Below are 23,172 nucleotides of genomic sequence, written 5' to 3'. Positions count from 1 at the left end.
ATAAACATCGATCAGACGGGAGATGAAGAGATACAAAGTAACATTGTTTATAAACATCGATCAGACGGGAGATGGAGAGATACAAAGTAACATTGTTTATAAACATTGATCAGATAAATGGCTCTATATTTAGGATGTATCCGGTCTATAAACCAGAGGTTCTGGGTGTGCAGTTGGATAAATGGCTCTATATTTAGCATGCCCCCCCCCCCCCGCCCCCCTTGTATACAATTTGTGTTTTTGTATCAGACTTTCCAGTATCATCGAACGTTCTCTCCGGAGGAACCTTCTGATACAAATCAGTAACAGTCACTTCCTCCTGATAGCATCTTCTGCTCGGCAGGTTCAATTGTCGCACTATGTGAGGAAAGGGCGGAGGAGGAGCCACGCGCTGTGTGTGGGGCGAGGGGAGCCATTGGTACATTGCACAAGCAGGGGGACGATGACACAAGAGGGTGGCAGGGGACCTGATAAGGGACTTGTCGGTTAGGACAGTTATTATGTCATGGGGGGGGGGGGGGGTCCCTAAATCATTTTCTCTGGTTGCTCTGAGACTTTCGTGGTGTTGCAGTGAATCTACGGTCAGAGCATTGGGGAGGTGGGGGGGGGGGGGAGGCCTGGGTGTTGTGTTGAAGGATTGGGGCCCCTGGCAGGAATGAGACAAAATCAACCGACCCCGCAACACGCACACGCTGCAAGGGAAAAATGCTCAGCTAGTCCAGGGGAGTGCAAGATGAAGACATATTACTTTCCTTACACCTGCTTCTGCATGCAACTTTGGGCCGTGGTCACAGGCTCGGTTCATCTTTGGCCGTGATCGCAAGCTTGGCTCCTCTTTGGTCGTGGTCGCAGGCTCGGATCCTCTTTGGCCGTGGTCACAGGCTCGGCTCCTCTTTGGCCGTGGTCGCAGGCTCGGCTCCTCTTTGGCCGTGGTCACAGGCTCGGCTCCTCTTTGGCCGTGGTCGCAGGTCCAGCTCCTCTTTGGCCGTGGTCACAGGCTCGGCTCCTCTTTGGCCGTGGTCGCAGGCTCAGCTCCTCTTTGGCCGTGGTTGCAGGCTCAGCTCCCCTTGGGCCGTGGTCGCAGGCTCGGCTCCTCTATGGCCATGGTCGCAGGCTCCCTCCTCTTGGGCCACGATCGCAGGATCAGCTCCTCTTTGGCCGTGGTCGCAGGTTCAGCTCCTCTTTGGCCGTGGTCACAGACTCAGCTCCTCTTTGGCCGTGGTCACAGGCTCGGCTCCTCTTTGGCCGTGGTCACAGGCTCGGCTCCTCTTTGGCCGTGGTCACAGGCTCGGCTCCTCTTTGGCCGTGGTCGCAGGCTCGGATCCTCTTTGGCCGTGGTCGCAGGTTCAGCTCCTCTTTGGCCGTGGTCGCAGGTTCAGCTCCTCTTTGGCCGTGGTCACAGGCTCGGCTCCTCTTTGGCCATGGTCGCAGGCTCGGATCCTCTTTGGCCGTGGTCGCAGGTTCAGCTCCTCTTTGGCCGTGGTCACAGGCTCGGCTCCTCTTTGGCCGTGGTCACAGGCTCGGATCCTCTTTGGCCGTGGTCGCAGGCTCGGATCCTCTTTGGCCGTGGTCGCAGGCTCGGCTCCTCTTTGGCCGTGGTCGCAGGCTCGGCTCCTCTTTGGCCGTGGTCGCAGGCTTGCTTCTCTTGGGCCGTGGTCACAGGCTCGGCTCCTCATGTTAACCCCTTCCTCCCCAGTGCCATTAGTACAGTGTCAGTGTTGTTTTTTAGCACTGATCACTGTATTGGTGTCACTGGGAATGTCAGTGACACCAAGTCAGTTCCCCCCCCAGTGTCAGAATGCCCGCCGCAGTCCCGCTATAAATCGCTGATCGCCGCCATTACTAGTATATTAAAAAAAATAAATCCCAGTATCTATCCCGCCATTTGTAAACGCGATAACTTTCACATAAACAAATTCATTTACACGGATCGGGATTGTTTTTTTATCGAAGACACGGAGCGGAATACATTTATGACCAAATTTGACTTTTTACATTTTTTTACTGGTCGTGTTTAGTAGCAAAAAGTCCAAAAATATTCTTTTTCTCAAAATTGTCTTTTTTTTTGTTTATAGCGCAAAAAATAAAAAGCGCACAGGCGATCCAATACCACCGAAGACAGCTCTGTTCTTGGGGAAGAAAGGACATAATGTCATTTGGGTGCAGCGTTGCATGACCGCGCAATTGTCAGTATAGCAGCGCCGTAATGCAAAAAATGGCCCAGTCAGGAGGGGGGGGGGGGGGGGAATCCTCTGGGGGGGAAACCTTTGGGGGAGGATAAATCCTCAAGAGGGGGAGGGGGGAATCCTCTGGGGGGGTAAATCCTCAGGAGTGGGAGGGGGGAATCCTCCAGAGGGCGAGCGGTTAAAGTAGAAATATAGGAAAATGGTGGCCTCCTCAGGAGGGGGAGGGGGGAATCCTCTGGAGGGAAAGGGGTTACAGTAGAAATATAGGCAAATGGTGGCCTCCTCAAGAGGGGAAGGGGGGAATACTCTGAGGGGAGGGAATCCTCTGGGGGGGGGTAAATCCTCAGGAGTGGGAAGGGGGAATCCTCTGGGGGTGGGGGGGAATCCTCCAGAGGGCGAGGAGTTAAAGTAGAAATATAGGCAAATGGCGGCCTCCTCAGGAGGGGAAGGGGGGAATCCTCTGAGGGTGGAAGAATCCTCTGGGGGGGGTAAATTGTCAGGAAGGGGAGGGGGAATCCTCTGGGGGGGAATCCTTTGGGGGGGATAAATCCTGAGAAGTGGGAGGGGGGGAAATCCTCTGGGGGTGGGGGAATCCTCCGGAGGGTGAGGGGTTAAAGTAGAAATATAGGCAAATGGTGCCCTCCTCAGGAGGGGGAGGGGGGAATCCTCTGAGGGTGGAAGAATCCTCTGGGGGGGGTAAATCCTCAGGAGGGGGAGGGGGGAATCCTCTGAGGGGAGGGAATCCTCTGGGGGGGTAAATCCTCAGGAGTGGGAGGGGGGAAACCTCTGGGGGGGGGGGAAATCCTGTGAAGGGCGAGGGGTTAAAGCAGAAATATAGACAAATGGCAGCCTCCCATTCTGCCTTGCAACACGCCCACTCTCCCTGCCTAACTCCGCCCTGCAAAAACGACCCCATGCACCCAAAGGACCTCCTGGGGACACCCCTTCGGAAGCCCCACCTATGATGGGGAAATGCCACGCTGAATGCTGGGAGCTGTAGTTCCCCAATTAATTGCACTTCATTCTACACAAGATTAGAAATCTACTTTTACAAACATTATTGGGGAGGAGATTTTGAAGATGTTTTTTTTTTGGGGGGGGGCGGTAAATGCTGAGCTGTTGCATATAGGATTACATGTACAGACGTATCTGTTTCTGGAGAATTCTTGGGATAAATGTCCCAAGCCTCCGCCCAGCCCTGATGAAGTCCAATCGTTATCTCTTTGGCCAAGCCCCTGGTGGGCGTGGCGAAAGGCATCAAAGGGCGTGGTCAGAACTGCAGCTGAGGCAACTCCTCAACATTGGACTCCCGGGAGCCGCGTCCATCCCTGACGCTGGAATCGCTCGGACTCATGCCTGTGGGGTGATCCTCTCCCTTCCATCCACAGCTTGGGTGTTACTTTTCACTGATTCCAATCCTGAAATCAGGGATTTCCTATTCTTGCCAGCGCCATCTACTGGCCAAAAGGTGGTATTTATCCTGAAATGCCCTAATTAGGAATAATACTGCATGATGACCACTAGATGGAGCCGACTACTGACTAGAAAGTCAGTAAATGACACTAAGCACTGTCACATTTTACAACAGCCGGGCGAAGGGTTGTGAAACAATTTTTAAAAATAAAACTCCTCAAGGTATAAAAAAAAACATTCATTACTCCTACAAATCAAATCCAAAAGCCAAAATTGACCACTTTGAATTAAAAACCCTTAAAAGAAAAAAAAAAGAAAAAAGAGAGAATATATCTCAAAGTAATCCACGTAGACTGACATATGGAAAGTTACAGCTGAAATATTTCACAAGGAAATCCCCGAGTGAACAGAAAAGTAAAGTGTTGTCAGACTCTGCTCTGTGGAATTTCCAAAGAAATTGAATAATTGCCAGTTGTGGTGTAAGAAAGTCAAAAAATGTATGTCGGCGGCGCTGGATGGTGTTCATCCAATACTCAGCACGTCCGATAAATAGAAGGGCAATTATCTTTATTCATTAATTGCAATGTTCTGATTAGAACAACCACATTCCAAATTATTTGTAATATTATTTTATAATTGGTAAAATTCCTTTAATTGTATTTCTTATTTTTTTAATAATATAATATATATATAAATATAACATTTAATATAAATTTAAAAGTTAATATTTTTTTTACATTCATTTTAATTTTATTAAAAAAAAAAAAAAAAACATATATATATATATATATATATATATATATATGTGCTTGTATGTATGTATATATATATATATATATATATATATATATATATATATATACATATATATTTTTAAAAATATAAATATAACTTTAAAATGTAATAATTTTTATTTTTACATTCATGTAAATTTTAGCTTTCATCTTTTTACATTTTAAAATTTAAAAAAATTATATATATATGTGTGTGTGTGTGTGTGTATGTATATACAGTGGGGATCGAAAGTTTGGGCACCCCAGCTAAAAATTTGTATTAATGTGCATAAAGCAGCCAAGGAAAGATGGAAAAATCTCCAAAAGGCATCAAATTACAGATTAGACATTCTTATAATATGTCAACAAAAGTTAGATTTTATTTCCATCATTTACACTTTCAAAATAACAGAAAACAAAAAAATGGCGTCTGCAAAAGTTTTGGCCCCCTGCAGAATTTATAGCATGCACTGCCCCCTTTGCCAAGCTGAGACCTGCCAGTGTTATGGATTGTTCTCAATCATCGTCTGGGAAGACCAGGTGATGTCAATCTCAAAGGTTTTAAATGCCCCGACTCATCTGACCTTGCCCCAACAATCAGCACCATGGGTTCTTCTAAGCAGTTGTCTAGAAAACTGAAACTGAAAATAGTTGACGCTCACAAAGCTGGAGAAGGCTATAAGAAGATAGCAAAGCGTTTTCAGATGTCAATATCCTCTGTTCGGAATGTAATTAAGAAATGGCCGTCATCAGGAACAGTGGAAGTTAAAGCAAGATCTGGAAGAGCAAGAAAAATATCAGACAGAACAGCTCGCAGGATTGTGAGAAAAACAATTCAAAGCCCACGTTTGACTGCACAATCCCTCCAGAAAGATCTGGCAGACACTGGAGTTGTGGTACACTATTCCACTATAAAGAGATACTTGTACAAATATGGTCTTCATGGAAGAGTCATCAGAAGAAAACCTCTTCTACGTCCTCACCACAAAAATCATCGTTTGAACTTTGCAAATGAACATATAGACAAGCCTGATGCATTTTGGAAACAAGTTCTGTGGACCGATGAGGTTAAAATTGAACTTTTTGGCCGGAATGAGCAAAGGTACATTTGGAGAAGAAGGGGCACAGAATTGAATGAAAAGAACCTCTGTCCAACTGTGAAGCATGGGGTTGGATCAATCATGCTTTGGGGTTGTGTTGCAGCCAGTGGCACAGGGAACATCTCACGAGTAGAAGGAAAAATGGATTCAATAAAATTTCAGCAAATTTTGGATGGTAATTTGATGCCATCTGTGAAAAAGCTGAAGTTAAAAAGAGGATGGCTTCTACAAATGGATAATGATCCTAAACACACCTGGAAATCCACGGGGGATTACATCAAGAGGCGTAAACTGAAGGTTTTGCCATGGCCTTCACAATCTCCTGACCTCAACATCATTGAAAATCTATGGATAGACCTTAAAAGAGCCGTGCGTGACAGACAGCCCAGAAATCTCAAAGAACTGGAAGACTTTTGTAAGGAAGAATGGGCAAAGATACCTCAAACAAGAATTGAAAGACTCTTGGCTGGCTACAAAAAGCGTTTACAAGCCGTGATACTTGCCAAAGGGGGCAGTACAAGATATTAACTCTGCAGGGGGCCCAAACTTTGGCAGACGCCATTTTTTTGTTTTCTGTTATTTTGAAAGTGTAAATGATGGAAATAAAATCTAACTTTTGTTGACATATTATAAGAATGTCTAATCTGTAATTTGATGCCTTTTGGAGATTTTTCCATCTTTCCTTGGCTTCTTTATGCACATTAATACACATTTTTAACTGGGGTGCCCAAACTTTCCATCCCCACTGTATATATATATATGCATATGTGTGCTTGTATGAATATATATATATATATATATATATATATATATATATATATATATACACATATATTTTTTGTTAAATATAAATATAACTTTAAAATGTAATAATTTTTATTTTTACATTCATGTTAATTTTAGCTTTCATTTTTTTACATTTGAAAATTGAAAAAAATTATATATATATATACATACACTTTGGAAACACATCAGATCTCAATGGGAAAAAATCTTCTTCTGGATATCTATACTGACACAGACTGGGTAACATGTTAGGAACATAATATATATATAATATATATATATAACATTTTAATATATTATTTTTAATATAAATGTGTATTATTTTTTTGCATTCATTTTAATTTTAGCTTTCATTTTTACATTTGAAAATTAAAAAAAAAAAATATATATATATATATACTGCCCACTTTGAAAACACATCAGACCTCAATGGGAAAAATATCTCCTGCTGGATATCTATACTGACACGGACGGGGTAACATGTTAGGAACATAATATATATATATATATATAACATTTTAATATATTATTTTTAATATAAATTTAATTTTTTTTTTTGCATTTATTTTAATTTTATTTAAATGGTTTAAGTTTGGAAATCATCAAATGTACAAGATGTGATCGCTGCGATGCGTGATTAGACATAAATTGAGCGCGGAAACATTTCAAAAGGAATCCTCAGTGCTTTAAAGTCTGGTAAAAGGTGATGTCAGAATAAAGCTTCCGGGTGTGTCCAACATGTTATTGACGCAAAATAAAAGGAGACGCTCCCATGGTATGCGGTCACTTGGGTGTCAGTCACACCTGTGGCAGGAGAGTGGTACAAAAACACACAGTTGCTCTGCAATTTTACCGCCCTTAACCACCTCCTAGCACATTACGAAGGCCGGAGGTCATCTCTGAATACATTGTTGCAGTGCGGCAGATTTTATAAATCATGTAACAGTTGGTAATGCGTCGCATTCAGTGGGAGTGTGCAGCCGCCTCCACCGCCGCCGTATGAAAACGTTTCGGCGCTGGAGTGGCGATTTTCTCAAACTAGCCGCGACGAACGAAATAATTTTTGACTTTATATATTTATATATTTTTAAAAGATATTGTTTGTGAAAAAGATGTCATTACAGTGTAGCGAAAGTGCAATTAAAAGGTAATAAAAGTGTCAATAAAATGTACCCAAGAACACAGCAATATATTATAGATCACCTGACCTGCACGTGGCGGCTGCATTCGTTTTCTTTTGGCAGGTAAAGAACAGAAAACACGGCGGAATCTGCCGGAAATCATGTCTGCTTGTCATTTTCTGTGCACTGAACCGGGAATTTTAATCAGCTTTCCCAGCTATGCTCTGTGTACTACACAACACCTCCCCCATTGTAATGGAAATGAGGAGAAGGGGCAGGTCCGGATCTAACCTATCTGATCTGGGGGGAGGGGCATGAAAAAAGTCAGGGGGCATATTGTCAACAGTGTGACAGAGATGCAGAGACAGAGAGACGGTTTTCCCTATCAGTCGCCCCTTACGTCAAATGCGCCCATCAGAGCGCCCCCTTACATCAAATGTCCCCATCAGAGTGCCCCCTTACATCAAATGTCCCCATCAGAGTGCCCCCTTACATCAAATGTCCCCATCAGAGTGCCCCCTTACATCAAATGTCCCCATCAGAGTGCCCCCTTACATCAAATGTCCCCATCAGATTGCCCCCTTACATCAAATGTCCCCATCAGAGTGCCCCCTTATATCAAATGTCCCCATCAGAGTGCCCCCTTACATCAAATGTCCCCATCAGAGTGCCCCCTTACATCTAATGTCCCCATCAGAGTGCCCCCTTACATCAAATGTCCCAATCAGAGTGCCCCTTACATCAAATGTCCCCATCAGAGTTCCCCCTTACATCAAATGTCCCCATCAGAGTGCCCCCTTACATCAAATGTCCCCATCAGAGTGCCCCTTACATCAAATGTCCCCATCAGAGTGCCCCCTTACATCAAATGTCCCCATCATAGTGCCCCTTACATCAAATGTCCCCATCAGAGTGCCCCCTTACATCAAATGTCTCCATCAGAGTGCCCCCTTACATCAAATGTCCCCATCAGAGTGCCCCCTTACATCAAATGTCCCCATCAGAGTTCCCCCTTACATCAAATGTCCCCATCAGAGTGCCCCCTTACATCAAATGTCCCCATCAGAGTGCCCCCTTACATCAAATGTCCCCATCAGAGTTCCCCCTTACATCAAATGTCCCCATCAGAGTGCCCCCTTACATCAAATGTCCCCATCAGAGTGCCCCCTTACATCAAATGTCCCCATCAAAGTGCCCTCTTACGTCAAATGTCCCCATCAGAGTGCCCTCTTACATCAAATGTCCCCATCAGAGTGCCCCCTTACGTCAAATGCGCCCATCAGAGTGCCCCCTTACATCAAATGTCCCCATCAGAGTGCCCTCTTACATCAAATGTCCCCATCAGAGTGCCCCCTTACATCAAATGTCTCCATCAGAGTGCCCCCTTACATCAAATGTCCCCATCAGAGCGCCCCTTTACATCAAATGTCCCCATCAGAGTGCCCCCTTACATCAAATGTCCCCATCAGAGTGCCCCCTTACATCAAATGTCCCCATCAGAGTGCCCCCTTTCATCTAATGTCCCCATCAGAGTGCCCCCTTACATCAAATGTCCCCATCAGAGTGCCCCCTTACATCAAATGTCCCCATCAGAGTGCCCCCTTACATCAAATGTCCCCATCAAAGTGCCCTCTTACGTCAAATGTCCCCATCAGAGTGCCCTCTTACATCAAATGTCCCCATCAGAGTGCCCCCTTACGTCAAATGCGCCCATCAGAGTGCCCCCTTACATCAAATGTCCCCATCAGAGTGCCCTCTTACATCAAATGTCCCCATCAGAGTGCCCCCTTACATCAAATGTCTCCATCAGAGTGCCCCCTTACATCAAATGTCCCCATCAGAGCGCCCCTTTACATCAAATGTCCCCATCAGAGTGCCCCCTTACATCAAATGTCCCCATCAGAGTGCCCCCTTACATCAAATGTCCCCATCAGAGTGCCCCCTTTCATCTAATGTCCCCATCAGAGTGCCCCCTTACATCAAATGTCCCCATCAGAGTGCCCCCTTACATCAAATGTCCCCATCAGAGTGCCCCCTTACATCAAATGTCCCCATCAGAGTGCCCCTTACATCAAATGTCCCCATCAGAGTTCCCCCTTACATCAAATGTCCCCATCAGAGTGCCCCCTTTCATCTAATGTCCCCATCAGAGTGCCCCCTTACATCAAATGTCCCCATCAGAGGTCTCTCTTACATCAAATGTCCCCATCAGAGTGCCCCCTTACATCAAATGTCCCCATCAGAGTGCCCCCTTTCATCTAATGTCCCCATCAGAGCGCCCCCTTACATCAAATGTCCCCATCAAAGTGCCCCCTTACATCAAATGTCCCCATCAGAGTGCCCCCTTACATCAAATGTCCCCATCAGAGCGCCCCCTTACATCAAATGTCCCCATCAGAGTGCCCCCTTACATCAAATGTCCCCATCAGAGTGCCCCCTTACATCAAATGTCCCCATCAGAGTGCCCCCTTACATCAAATGTCCCCATCAGAGTGCCCCCTTACATCAAATGCCCCCATCAGAGTCCCTCTGCCGCGTCCTTAACAACCAGTGACTCATCTGCTGTCAGCGGGTCTCTCAGCTAACAGCAGAATGTAATCAAATAAAAGAGCTGACATTAAACAGTGTGCCCCCCCCTTTTAGTCTGGTATTGATTTTTGAGGGGAACCTCATGCCAATTTTTGAGGTGGTTTTGGCTTGTGGTCTCCATCAAAATCTATACCAGGCCATGAGGGCCTGGGTATGGATTGGGGTGCCCATGCTGTTTTTTTTTTTCTTCTTCTGTTTTGTGCTGTCAACTGGTCGTTAAGGACGCAGCGGGCGCCGGCTCCTTCAACAACCAGCTATTGCCTGGTTGTTAAGGACTCAGTGGGTGCTGGCTCCTTAACAACCGGCTGCTGCCTGGTCGTTAAGGATGCAGCGGGTGCCGACTCCTTAACAACCGGCTATTGCCTGGTTGTTAAGGACGCAGTGGATGCCGGCTCCTTAACAACCGGCTATTGCCTGGTTGTTAAGGACGCAGTGGATGCTGGCTCCTTAACAACCGGCTGCTGCCTGGTCGTTAAGGACGCAGTGGGTGCCGGCTCCTTCAACAACCGGCTGTTGCCTGGTCGTTAAGGACGCAGCGGGTGCCGACTTTTTCAACAACTGGCTACTGCCTGGTCGTTAAGGACGCAGTGGGTGCCGGATGCAGGCATGCGCTCACATCAAAATACCGCATGTTTTCACTACTACAATTCCTCATCACTTCAAGGAATGCCTGCAGTATTTTAGTATTGTTTTTTTAGCGAATTGAAAATAAATTTTTGAAAAACGCTGTGAGCTATTTCACCACTTCACGCGGTAGATAACGTTTCATGCATTGAGCTCAGCGTTCCACCTTACAAATAATAATTCGTTTTTTGAAACCCCTCCAGTCTCCATTTTGAAGCGATCTATCGAAGGGGGGGGGCAAGAACCACTCCCTATGGAAGACTAGTACAGCTGTTACAGTAAAGAGCCCCGTCCAATAGGTTCCTTGACGTGCAGATGAAAAATTCGGGGTAAAATCCTCACGAGGAGAGCGGAAAAGTCATTTTTAATTTTTTTTCTTTTGCTACAATCATTTTTGAAATAGTTATTTTGCTCCGCCACAAGAGTGGAGTTACCCTTTAAGTCCAGGGGCGGAGCTCTCTCACGTCTTCCGAAGCCGCACCTTTTTAGTTCTTGGAGGAGACAACAATCTCTGGTGGTTGTCAGCCTTTGGACTGCCTTCCAGGACGGCCTCCGTTGAGGTGAAGCCTCCCGTTGTCTAGGAAGCGGCGTGACAAATATTGTACTTTGAGGAACAGAATGTCACCTTTGGTGCTCGTGGGACACGGGCCACTCCGCTGTCACTGGCCTTCAGGCATTCTGAATCACCTGGCTGGAATTTATTCCTTTTATATTTTGACGCACTGAATATAAAATGACAGATGTGGAAATAAAGGAAGGGCGGGGAGATCGAACGAGATGCTTAGTGACACCACAGAGAATAAAATGGCGGCTGGAAAGCTCCCGATACTGGCAGGGTACAGGCTTCCCCAGCAACGGTAGAGGTTCCACATTCCATCCAAGGAAGCCTTTATCAACCTTTCCAACATGGAGGAACCCTTGAAATAACATTCCGGTCTCGGGGAACGCCGGGTAGAAATGACTATATCTACAACTCGTGAAACGTTGGTGTCATTGGGAAGAATTCCCCCCCCCTTATAGATAGCTAAAAGGATCAATGGTGTCAGCGGGAACTTAGCTGAGAGGCAGGAATTGCTCATTGCTTAAGGAGACCCCAAGCAACCTCTGGAGGAACCCCAGATCTATGGTAGGTAGCACATCCGAAGGGTAGCAGTGTAGACCAGACCTCCTAAGTTGTGGTGATCTTCCATATCATAGACTGAGGTCCCATCCTGGTGCTGTAAGGTGACACCAAGGAAAAATAGATCTGCAGCACCACCCCCTATAATGCCTCACTTTAGGGCAGCGGTCTCTAAACTGATGCCCTTTGCTTGATTTTATCCAGCCCTTGGGACATTTTCCCCCCACCGTCGGCAACAGTGAGGTATAGTTCCTGCCACTGACACCAATGATGGGGCACTATTCCTCCTACCAGCACCAATGATGGGACACTATTCCTCCTACCAGCACCAATGATGGGACACTATTCCTCCCACTGACACCAATGATGGGGCACTATTCCTCCCACTGACACCAATGATGGGGCACTATTCCTCCTACCAGCACCAATGATGGGACACTATTCCTCCTACCAGCACCAATGATGGGACACTATTCCTCCCACTGACACCAATGATGGGGCACTATTCCTCCCACTGATACCAATGATGGGGCACTATTCCTCCTACCAGCACCAATGATGGGGCACTATTCCTTCCACTGATACCAATGATGGGACACTATTCCTCCCACTGACACCAATGATGGGGCACTATTCCTCCCACTGACACCAATGACGGGGCACTATTCCTCCCACTGACACCAATGATGGGGCACTATTCCTCCCACTGACACCAATGACGGGGCACTATTCCTCCTACTGACACCAATGATGGGGCACTATTCCTCCCACTGACACCAATGATGGGGCACTATTCCTCCCACTGACACCAAGGATGGGGCACTATTCCTCCCACTGACACCATTGATGGGGCACTATTCCTCCCACTGACACCAAGGATGGGGCACTATTCCTCCCACTGACACCATTGATGGGGCACTATTCCTCCCACTGACACCAATGATGGGGCACTATTCCTCCCACTGACACCAATGATGGGGCACTATTCCTCCCACTGACACCAATGATGGGGCACTATTCCTCCCACTGACACCAATGATGGGGCACTATTCCTCCCACTGACACCAATGATGGGGCACTATTCCTCCCACTGACACCAATGATGGGGCACTATTCCTCCCACTGACACCAATGATGGGGCACTATTCCTCCCACTGACACCAATGATGGGGCACTATTCCTCCCACTGACACCAATGATGGGGCACTATTCCTCCCACTGACACCATTGATGGGGCACTATTCCTCCCACTGACACCAATGATGGGGCACTATTCCTCCCACTGACACCAATGATGGGGCACTATTCCTCCCACTGACACCAATGATGGGGCACTATTCCTCTCACTGACACCAATGATGGGGCACTATTCCTCCCACTGACACCAATGATGGGGCACTATTCCTCCCACTGACACCAATGATGGGGCACTATTCCTCCCACTGACACCAATGATGGGGCACTATTCCTCCCACTGACACCAATGATGGGGCACTATTCCTCCCACTGACACCATTGATGGGGCACTATTCCTCCCACTGACACCAATGATGGGGCACTATTCCTCCCCCTGACACCAATGATGGGGCACTATTCCTCTCACTGACACCAATGATGGGGCACTATTCCTCCCACTGACACCAATGATGGGGCACTATTCCTCCCACTGACACCAATGATGGGGCACTATTCCTCCCACTGACACCAATGATGGGGCACTATTCCTCCCACTGACACCAATGATGGGGCACTATTCCTCCCACTGACACCATTGATGGGGCACTATTCCTCCCACTGACACCAATGATGGGGCACTATTCCTCCCCCTGACACCAATGATGGGGCACTATTCCTCTCACTGACACCAATGATGGGGCACTATTCCTCCCACTGACACCAATGATGGGGCACTATTCCTCTCACTGACACCAATGATGGGGCACTATTCCTCCCTTGCCCTTATTTTATAAAGTTTGGAGACCCCTGCTGTAGGGGCTGACGATTGTATATAGGGAAATATAAAGTCATTGTTTATTATATATTTTCTTTTTCTGGTAATTAGTATCGAGGCTAAATCTATTTTGAACTGTATTATTTCCTTTATTTCAGGTAAATATGATTTATTTCCTATAGATAGTTTGGATTTTTTCATATGCTGCTCCCTCCGCGTATTTTCCATATTCTTCATTACTTGCTGCTGAAAAGCCCCGTCCTTCACAGAGCTCAATAGCACAAGCGGGATTTTATGCACAAAAATAAATGAGAGGGCGGAGGCTCTCCATTCTCTCATCTCTTTTCATCCTCCCCCAAGCTGTCTTCTCTTCTGCCATTTTCTTCTTGCACCCGTGTCTCCTCCATCCAGATTCTCTCCTCGTGTTCTACAGCACCCATGTCTACTCTCCTCCAGTCCTCATTCTCTTCTCTACTCTTGTCCTTCTTTTACACCTGTGTCTCCTTCAGTCCCGGCTCTTTCCCCTTGACCTGCTATTGCACCCATGTCTACTCTTCTCAGTTCTCACTCCCCCCCCCCGCCCCGCCCTGGTCTACACTGTCTTCTCCCATCCTTCTTTGGAACTCATGTTTCCTCTCCTGACGTCCTAACGCTTTTCTCCTATCCTCCTCTCAATTCCTGTGTTCTCTCCCCAGTCCACATTCTCTTCACTCATTCTTCATTGGGACCCATGCCTTACCTTCCACAGTCCTAACCCTCTTCCATCCTTTCCTGGAACCCATATTTCCTCTCCCCCAGTACATCCTCTCTTCTTCTGTCTTTCTTTGGAACCCATGTCTCACCTAACCTTCTATTCACCTCTGGAACCCATGTCTCTTCTCTCCAGGTCCTAACTTCATTCCACTATCCTCCTGTGGTACCCATGTCTTTTTTTCCAAGTCCTAACTCTCTTTACCTATCCTCCTCTGGAACCCATGTCTCCTCTCCCCCAATCCACACTCAATTCTCCCTTCCTCTTTGGGAACCCATGCCTTATCTTCCATGGTCCTAACCCTCTTCCATCCTTTTCTGGAACCCATATTTCCTCTCCCCCAGTACATCCTCTCTTCTTCTATCCTTCTTTGGAACCCATGTCTCACCTAACCTTCTATTCCCATGTCTCTTTTTCCAAGTCCTAACTCTCCTCTCCTATCCTCCTCTGGAACCCATGTCTCTTCTCCCCAGGTCCTAACTTCGTTCCACTATCCTTCTTTGGTAATCATGTCTCTTTTGCCAAGTCCTAACTCTCCTCTCCTATCCTCCTCTGGAACCCATGTCTCTTCTCCCCAGGTCCTAACTTCGTTCCACTATCCTTCTTTGGTAATCATGTCTCTTTTGCCAAGTCCTAACTCTCCTCTCCTATCCTCCTCTGGAACCCATGTCTCTTCTCCCCAGGTCCTAACTTCGTTCCACTATCCTTCTTTGGTAATCATGTCTCTTTTGCCAAGTCCTAACTCTCCTCTCCTATCCTCCTCTGGAACCCATGTCTCTTCTCCCCAGGTCCTAACTTCGTTCCACTATCCTTCTTTGGTAATCATGTCTCTTTTGCCAAGTCCTAACTCTCTTCACCTATCCTCCTCTGGAACCCATGTCTCCTCTCCCCAATCCACACTCCATTCTCCCTTCCTCCTTAGGAACCCATGCCTTATCTTCCATAGTCCTTACCCTCTTCCATCCTTTTCTGGAACCCATATAGCCTCTCCCCCAGTACATCCTCTTTTCTTCTATCCTTCTTTGGAACCCATGTATCACCAAACCTATTCACCTCTGGAACCCATGTCTCTTCTCCCCAGGTCCTAACTTTGTTCTACTATCCTTCTCTGGTACCCATGTCTCTTTTCCCAAGTCCTAACTCTCCTCTCCTATCCTCCTCTGGAACCCATGTCTCTTCTCCCCAGGTCCTAACTTTGTTCCACTATCCTCCCGTGGTACCCATGTCTTTTTCTCCAAGTCCTAACTCTCTTTACCTATCCTCTTCTGGAACCCATGTCTCCTCTCCCCCAATCCACATTCTCCCTTCCTCCTTGGGAACCTATGCCTTATCTTCCATAGTCCTAACCCTTTTCCATCCTTTTCTGGAACCCATATTTCCCCTCCCCAGTGCATCCTCTTTTCTTCTATCCTCCTCTGGAACCCATGTCTCTTCTCTCCAGGTCCTAACTTCGTTCCACTATCCTTCTGTGGTACCCATGTCTCTTTTCCCAAGTCCTAACTCTCTTTACCTATCCTCCTCTGGAACCCATGTCTCCTCTCCCCCAATCCACACTCCATTCTCCCTTCCTCCTTGGGAACCCATGCCTTATCTTCCATAGTCCTAACCCTTTTCCATCCTTTTCTGGAACCCATATTTCCTCTCCCCCAGTGCATCCTCTTATCTTCTATACTTCTTTGGAACCCATGTATCACCTAACCTATCCTCCTCTGGAACCCATGTCTCCTCTCCCCCAATCCACACTCAAGTCTCCCTTCTTCCTTGGGAACCCATGTCTCCTCTTCCACAGTCCTAACTCTCCTCTTCTATCCTCCTCTGGTATCCATGTCTCCTTTCCCCTGGCCCCAACGCTCTTCTCCTAACTTCCTCTGGAGCCCATGTCTCCTCTCCCTTATCCACACTCTCTTCTCCCATCCTTCTTGGAAACCTATGTCTTCTCTTCCATAGTCCTAACTCTCTTCTATCCTCTTCTAGAACCCATATTTCCTCTCCGCTGATACAGTACATGCTCTCTTTTTCCATCCTTCTTTGGAACCCATGTCTCACCTCACCTTCTCCTATTCTCCTCTGGAACCCATGTCTCTTCTCCTCTGGTCCACACTCTCTTCTCCCATCTTTATTTGAAATAAATTTCTCCTCTCCCTAGGTCCTAACTTCATTCTCCTCTCCTCCTCTGGTACCCATGTCTTCTCTGCCCTGGTCTAACTCTTCCATCCCCTGGAACCCATATCTCCTCTCTCTTGGTATACACTCTCTTCTCCCACCCTCTTTTGGAAACCCATGTTTTCTCTTCCACAGTCCTAACTCTCTTCTATCCTCTTTTAGAACCCATATTTCCTCTCCCTCGATACATGCTCTCTTTTTCCATTCTTCTTTGGAACCCATGTCTCACCTCACCTTCTCCTATTTTCCTCTAGAACCCGTGTCTCTTCTCTTCTGGTCCACACTCTCTTCTCCCATCTTTCTTTGAAATAAATGTCTCCTCTCCCCAAGTCCTAACTTCATACTCCTCTCCTCCTCTGGTACCCATGTGTTCTTTCCCCTGGTCCTAACTCTTCCATCCTCTGGAACCCATGTCTCCTCTCCCCTGGTACACACTCTCTTCTCCCATCCTCCTTTGGAACCCATGTCTCACCTCCTCTAATACTAACTCTCTTCTCCTATCCTCTTCTAGAGCCCATGTCTCCTCTCCCTTGATCTACACTCTCTTCCCCCATCCTTCATGGAACCCTTATCTCACTCCCTCCATAGTACTAACTCTCTTCTATCCTCCTCTGGAGCCCATATTTCCTCTTCCCCGGTACATGCTCTCTTCTTCCATCCTTCTTTGGAACCCATGTCTCACCTCACCTTCTCCTATTCTCCTCTGGAACCCGTGTCTCTTTTCTCCTGGTCCACATTCTCTTCTCCCATCTTTCTTTGAAATAAATGTCTCCTCTCCCCAGGTCCTAATTTCATTCTTCTCTCCTCCTCTGGTACCTATGTCTCCTCTCCCCTGGTCCTAACTTTGTCATCCTCTGGAACCCACACTCTCTTCCCCCTTCATTCTTGGAACCCCATCATTATTGGAACCCATGTCTCACTTCCTCCATAGTCCTAGCTCTCTTCTATCCTCCTCTGGAGCCCATATTTCCTCTTCCCTGGTACTTGCTCTCTTCTTCCATCCTTCTTTGGAACCCATGTCTCACCGCACCTTCTCCTATTCTCCTCTGGAACCCGTCTCTCTTCTCTCCTGGTCCACCCTCTCTTCTTTCATCTTTCTTTGAAAGCCCTGTCTCCTCTCCCCAGGTCCTAACTTCATTCTCCTATTCTCCTCTGGTAGCCATGTCTCTTTTCCCAAGTCCTAACTCTCATCTAACACTTGTCTGGAACCCATGTTTCCATTCTCCCCCGATACATGCACTCTTCTCCCATCCTTCATGGAACCCATGTCTCACCTCCTGTATTAGTAACTCTTTTCTCCAATCCTCCTCTGGAATCCATGTCTCCCCTCCCCTAGTCCATGCTCTCTTCTGCCATTTTCCTCTGGAACACGTCTCCTCTCCTCCAATCAAATCCCCCTGATGAAGCCACGTGACCAGTGGCGTAACGCGTAGGGGTGGGACTGTAACGTCACTCGGAGGGAGTCAGTCTGTTTGCCGGACCGCGAGCACACAGCTCCGACAATCAGCGGCGGTTTTGGATTGTATTAGCGCTACCACTATCCGCACACTTAATATGTGAGTGCCATATTCTAAGCAAATAAAAGTCATACTTAAATAAAAGATAAAGCACCATGTCGAGATCTTTTTTGTATGTGGAGAATCGCATGGAGATGAAAAAATAGAGGAATTGCACCCTCTGGAGAGGAGATTCATCCTATAGCATATGTTGCACACCATGGATATCCTAAAGCAGGAGTTCTAAACAAGCAGGTTCCAAAGGAGGTGAACCACAAGTTTATATAGCCTAATTGCAGGCTTCCTATGAGGTGAGCGCACATCTTCACTTGAGGGAGGATTCACAAGCAGTCACCGATTTATAATCATTGTAGATTGAAGATTTTCCAGCACAAAGTCACTTTTTTGGGACATTATTTTTTATTTTTTTATTTTTTATTTTTATTTTTTATTTTTATTTTTATAGTTATTTATTTGTATGTTTATTTTTCATGCACAGTATTTATTTGTATTAATTCAAAGTATAAGTATATTAGTATATATGTTTATTCGCACACATCATTCTTAATTACTGAAATCTTTAAAATAGAGATCCAATTCAAATAACAATATATTGATTTGAGGTTTGGGAGCGCAACACTATATATTTTATTTTTTTCTAGTCCATGCTCTCTTCTGCCATTTTCCTCTGGAACACGTCTCCTCTCCTCCATATCACAGTCCTCAATGTTCTTCCCTCCAGTTCTAGACTTTCCATTTTGTCCTCCTACAGCTCCCATGTCTCTCTTTTATCGTCAGTCCTCATTCTTTCTCCAGGTCCTTTTGTCTTCTCACCCTTCGCAGTAACCACTATTTCCATCTTCCCTGGTCCTCACCTCCTTATGATGGTTCTCTTCTCCTCCAGTCCTCCTCCCACAGCTCCCATGTTTATTCTCCTTTCATCCTCAGTCCTCATTCTTTCTCCGGGTCGTCCTTTTGTCTTCTCACCCTTCGCAGTAACCACTATTTCCATCTTCCCTGGTCCTCACCTCCTTATGATGGTTCTCTTCTCCTCCGGTCCTCCTCCCACAGCTCCCATATCTATTCTCCTTTCATCCTCAGTCCTCATTCTTTCTCCGGGTCCTTTTGTCTTCTCACCCTTCGCAGTAACCACTATTTCCATCTTCCCTGGTCCTCACCTCCTTATGATGGTTCTCTTCTCCTCCGGTCCTCCTCCCACAGCTCCCATATCTATTTTCCTTTCATCCTCAGTCCTCATTCTTTCTCCGGGTCCTTTTGTCTTCTCACCCTTCGCAGTAACCACTATTTCCATCTTCCCTGGTCCTCACCTCCTTATGATGGTTCTCTTCTCCTCCGGTCCTCCTCCCACAGCTCCCATATCTATTCTCCTTTCATCCTCAGTCCTCATTCTTTCTCCGGGTCCTTTTGTCTTCTCACCCTTCGCAGTAACCACTATTTCCATCTTCCCTGGTCCTCACCTCCTTATGATGGTTCTCTTCTCCTCCAGTCCTCCTCCCACAGCTCCCATGTTTATTCTCCTTTCATCCTCAGTCCTCATTCTTTCTCCGGGTCGTCCTTTTGTCTTCTCACCCTTCGCAGTAACCACTATTTCCATCTTCCCTGGTCCTCACCTCCTTATGATGGTTCTCTTCTCCTCCGGTCCTCCTCCCACAGCTCCCATATCTATTTTCCTTTCATCCTCAGTCCTCATTCTTTCTCCGGGTCCTTTTGTCTTCTCACCCTTCGCAGTAACCACTATTTCCATCTTCCCTGGTCCTCACCTCCTTATGATGGTTCTCTTCTCCTCCAGTCCTCCTCCCACAGCTCCCATGTTTATTCTCCTTTCATCCTCAGTCCTCATTCTTTCTCCGGGTCGTCCTTTTGTCTTCTCACCCTTCGCAGTAACCACTATTTCCATCTTCCCTGGTCCTCACCTCCTTATGATGGTTCTCTTCTCCTCCGGTCCTCCTCCCACAGCTCCCATATCTATTCTCCTTTCATCCTCAGTCCTCATTCTTTCTCCGGGTCCTTTTGTCTTCTCACCCTTCGCAGTAACCACTATTTCCATCTTCCCTGGTCCTCACCTCCTTATGATGGTTCTCTTCTCCTCCAGTCCTCCTCCCACAGCTCCCATGTTTATTCTCCTTTCATCCTCAGTCCTCATTGTCTTCTCTTCTCCAGGTCTTTCTCTTGTCTATGCACCATGACCACAGTATCTGACCATTTTCTGCAGTGCTACTTCCCCTGAATACAATGTGTGGCCCTTTGGTGAATAAGTTGACCAGCCCTACTCTACAGCACTCCCTGACTTATGGGGGCCCAGGCACACATACACCAGACTGAGTGCATGGAGGTGTGAGCAGTCCTCGAACCACATGGTGAGAGGTTGCCGCAGGGGCTGATCTGCGTCAGACATTTGTGAACACAACCAAGAACTACCTATGCACTGACCCGGCACCTCAGTCCAGGAAGTAGATGGTGTCCCTAGGTGATGCCTGAACAAAGATGGCGCCCTCCTTCTGGAGAGAAAAGCAGCTGAAGACATTGTCCGTTTCTATTACCTCTGTGAGACGTAATAGATACCTGTAAGTGTCACACATGACTCAACGTGGGTGTCGATTCCCGTACCTGAACATATATGTATCTGGTGACAGGTCCTCTTCATGAGCACGCATGCTTGGAATAGTAGAAGTACAAGCTCACTGCTGCTGGAACAAACACTTTCGAGGTGACGCACTGGCACTCCAAATACCAGGCGTGCGCCCCCCCCCGGCAGAAGGTTCGACCCGTGCTGAATCGGATGTTTCCAATGTTTACTACACAATCGTCAGACATGTTTTTACTTTAAAGGTCACAACATGCTGGAGGCCATATCTGTACAGGAGACCGCAATGTTCAGACAAACTGAACGTCCAGATCTAGGAAAAAATGTGCACGCTAAGCGAAACTCCGCCCTGAGAGCGGCGAAAATCAGAGGCATCAGGAGGAAACAGAAAGGGGCGGCACGCAAGTGTGCGTTCATTATAGGGAGACCCCCATCAGTCACCTAATAGAATGCAAATGGATGATTCCTGCAACAGAGGCTGACTGTTCCTGACTCCTCCCACTGCTGACAGGTTCCCTTTAATGCTGACTCCGCCCACTGGTGACAGGTTCCCTTTAAGGCTGACTCCTCCCACTGGTGACAGGTTCTCTTTAAGGCTGACTCTGCCCACTGGTGACAGGTTCTCTTTAAGGCTGACTCCGCCCACTGGTGACAGGTTCCCTTTAAGGCTGACTCCTCCCACTGGTGACAGGTTCTCTTTAAGGCTGACTATTCCCATGGAAGACAGTTTCTCTTTAAGGCTGACTCCGCCCATGGAGGACAGGTTCTCTTTAAGGCTGACTCCTCCCACTGGTGACAGGTTCTCTTTAAGGCTGACTCCGCCCACTGCTGACAGGTTCTCTTTAAGGCTGACTCCTCCCACTGCTGACAAGTTCTTTTTAAGGCTGACTCCTCCCACTGGTGACAGGTACTCTTTAAGGTGGATTCCTCCCACTTCTGACAGGTTCTCTTTAAGGCTGACTTCTCCCATCAGTGACAGGTTCTCTTTAAAACAGACTCCTCCCACTGGTGACAGGTTCCCTTTAAGGCTGACTCCGCCCACTGGTGACAGGTTCCCTTTAAGGCTGACTCCTCCCACTGGTGACAGGTTCTCTTTAAGGCTGACTCTGCCCACCAAGGACAGGTTCTCTTTAAGGCTGACTCCGCCCACCAATGACAGGTTCTCTTTAACCCCTTGCCTCCCTGCTACTGAATATTTACTGCTGCAGGACGGCACACGCAGGCTCAGTCACGTATATATATGTTTAGGAGCACGCTGCGCCCCCCCCCCCCGTGACCAATCACTGTTGTCCGGTATCATGTGATGGCTGTGATTGGTCGCAGCGATCACATGATAACAAAGTCAGCAACCGGCCATGCATGGCTTTCCAGCTTGCCTACTGTTGTAATCTGTGATTGGCCCACAGCGATCACATGGGAACTGGCTACCTGTACCATGTGGTTAGCTGTAGCCAATCACAGATCACAATCATGAGCAAGGTGTTCATGTATGAGAAACCAATCCGTGACAGCTAAAGCCATTGCTTATATCAGACCAGGGGCGGACTGACCATTTAGAAACTCGGGCACTGCCTGAGGGCCCGGGGTCAGTAGGGGGCCCCAAGAGATGCCCCTGGTACCTTTTTCATAGGCTTTTTTGAGTTTGGGCAAGGACACAGGGGCCCCATGATCCCCTATTGCCCGGGGGCCCCATGAGTTGTCAGTCCGCCCCTGATCAGAGGTCCCCAACTCTGTAAACAAAGGGCCAGTTTACTGCCTTTCAGACTTTAGGGGGGCCGGAAGTGGTCAGTGGAAGTAATCAATGCATCATTGGTGTCAGTGGGAGGACTATTTGGGGGATATCTGTACCATCCTGACATTTGGGGGATATCTGTACTGTCCTGACATTTGGGGGATATCTGTACTGTCCTGACATTTGGGGGGATATCTGTACTGTCCTGACATTTGGGGGATATCTGTACTGTCCTGACATTTGGGGGATATCTGTACTGTTCTGACATTTGGGGGATATCTGTACTGTCCTGACATTTGGGGGGATATCTGTACTGTTCTGACATTTGGGGGGATATCTGTCCTGTCCTGACATTTGGGGGATATCTGTCCTGTTCTGACATTTGGGGGATATCTGTACCGTCCTGACATTTGGGGGATATCTGTACTGTCCTGACATTTGGGGGATATCTGTACTGTCCTGACATTTGGGGGATATCTGTACTGTCCTGACATTTGGGGGATATCTGTACCGTCCTGACATTTGGGGGGATTTGTACCGTCCTGACCCCTGATAGAACACTCTATTTGTGTGCAGACAATGATATAAATGTCCCGTTTGCAGTGCTGCATGACAGAGTAATTACCAGTTAAAGTAGCGCAGTGCTGAATAGCAAACACCGTCCCGGCCACGAAGGGGTAAAACCTCCCGGAGCTGAAGTGGTTAATCCCTTCCCCGGAACTCGGGAAGTTACATTGTCTCAATCAGCGCGGCGCTGTCATT

General features: G+C 47.2%; 1 protein-coding gene across 1 annotated transcript in view; it reads right to left on the bottom strand.

The window, feature by feature from the left end:
• LOC149434678 (2-Hydroxyacid oxidase 2-like) overlaps window positions 1–23,122 on the bottom strand; it is a 112,185-nt gene extending 89,063 nt beyond the window's left edge. The window contains exon 1 of the mRNA XM_089663526.1: window positions 23,036–23,122. The gene's annotated coding sequence lies outside the window, so the exon portion shown is untranslated. The remainder of the gene's footprint in view (window positions 1–23,035) is intronic.
• Between the last annotated feature and the right edge of the window lie 50 nt (window positions 23,123–23,172).

Source organism: Staurois parvus, unplaced genomic scaffold, assembly GCF_062004578.1.
Source record: "Staurois parvus isolate SC_StPar_1 unplaced genomic scaffold, SC_StPar_1.0 ptg001708l, whole genome shotgun sequence".
Classification (NCBI taxonomy): Eukaryota; Metazoa; Chordata; class Amphibia; order Anura; family Ranidae; genus Staurois; species Staurois parvus.
The sequence above is the reverse complement of the archived record's forward strand: the minus strand, read 5'-3'. Positions and strand labels throughout refer to the sequence as shown.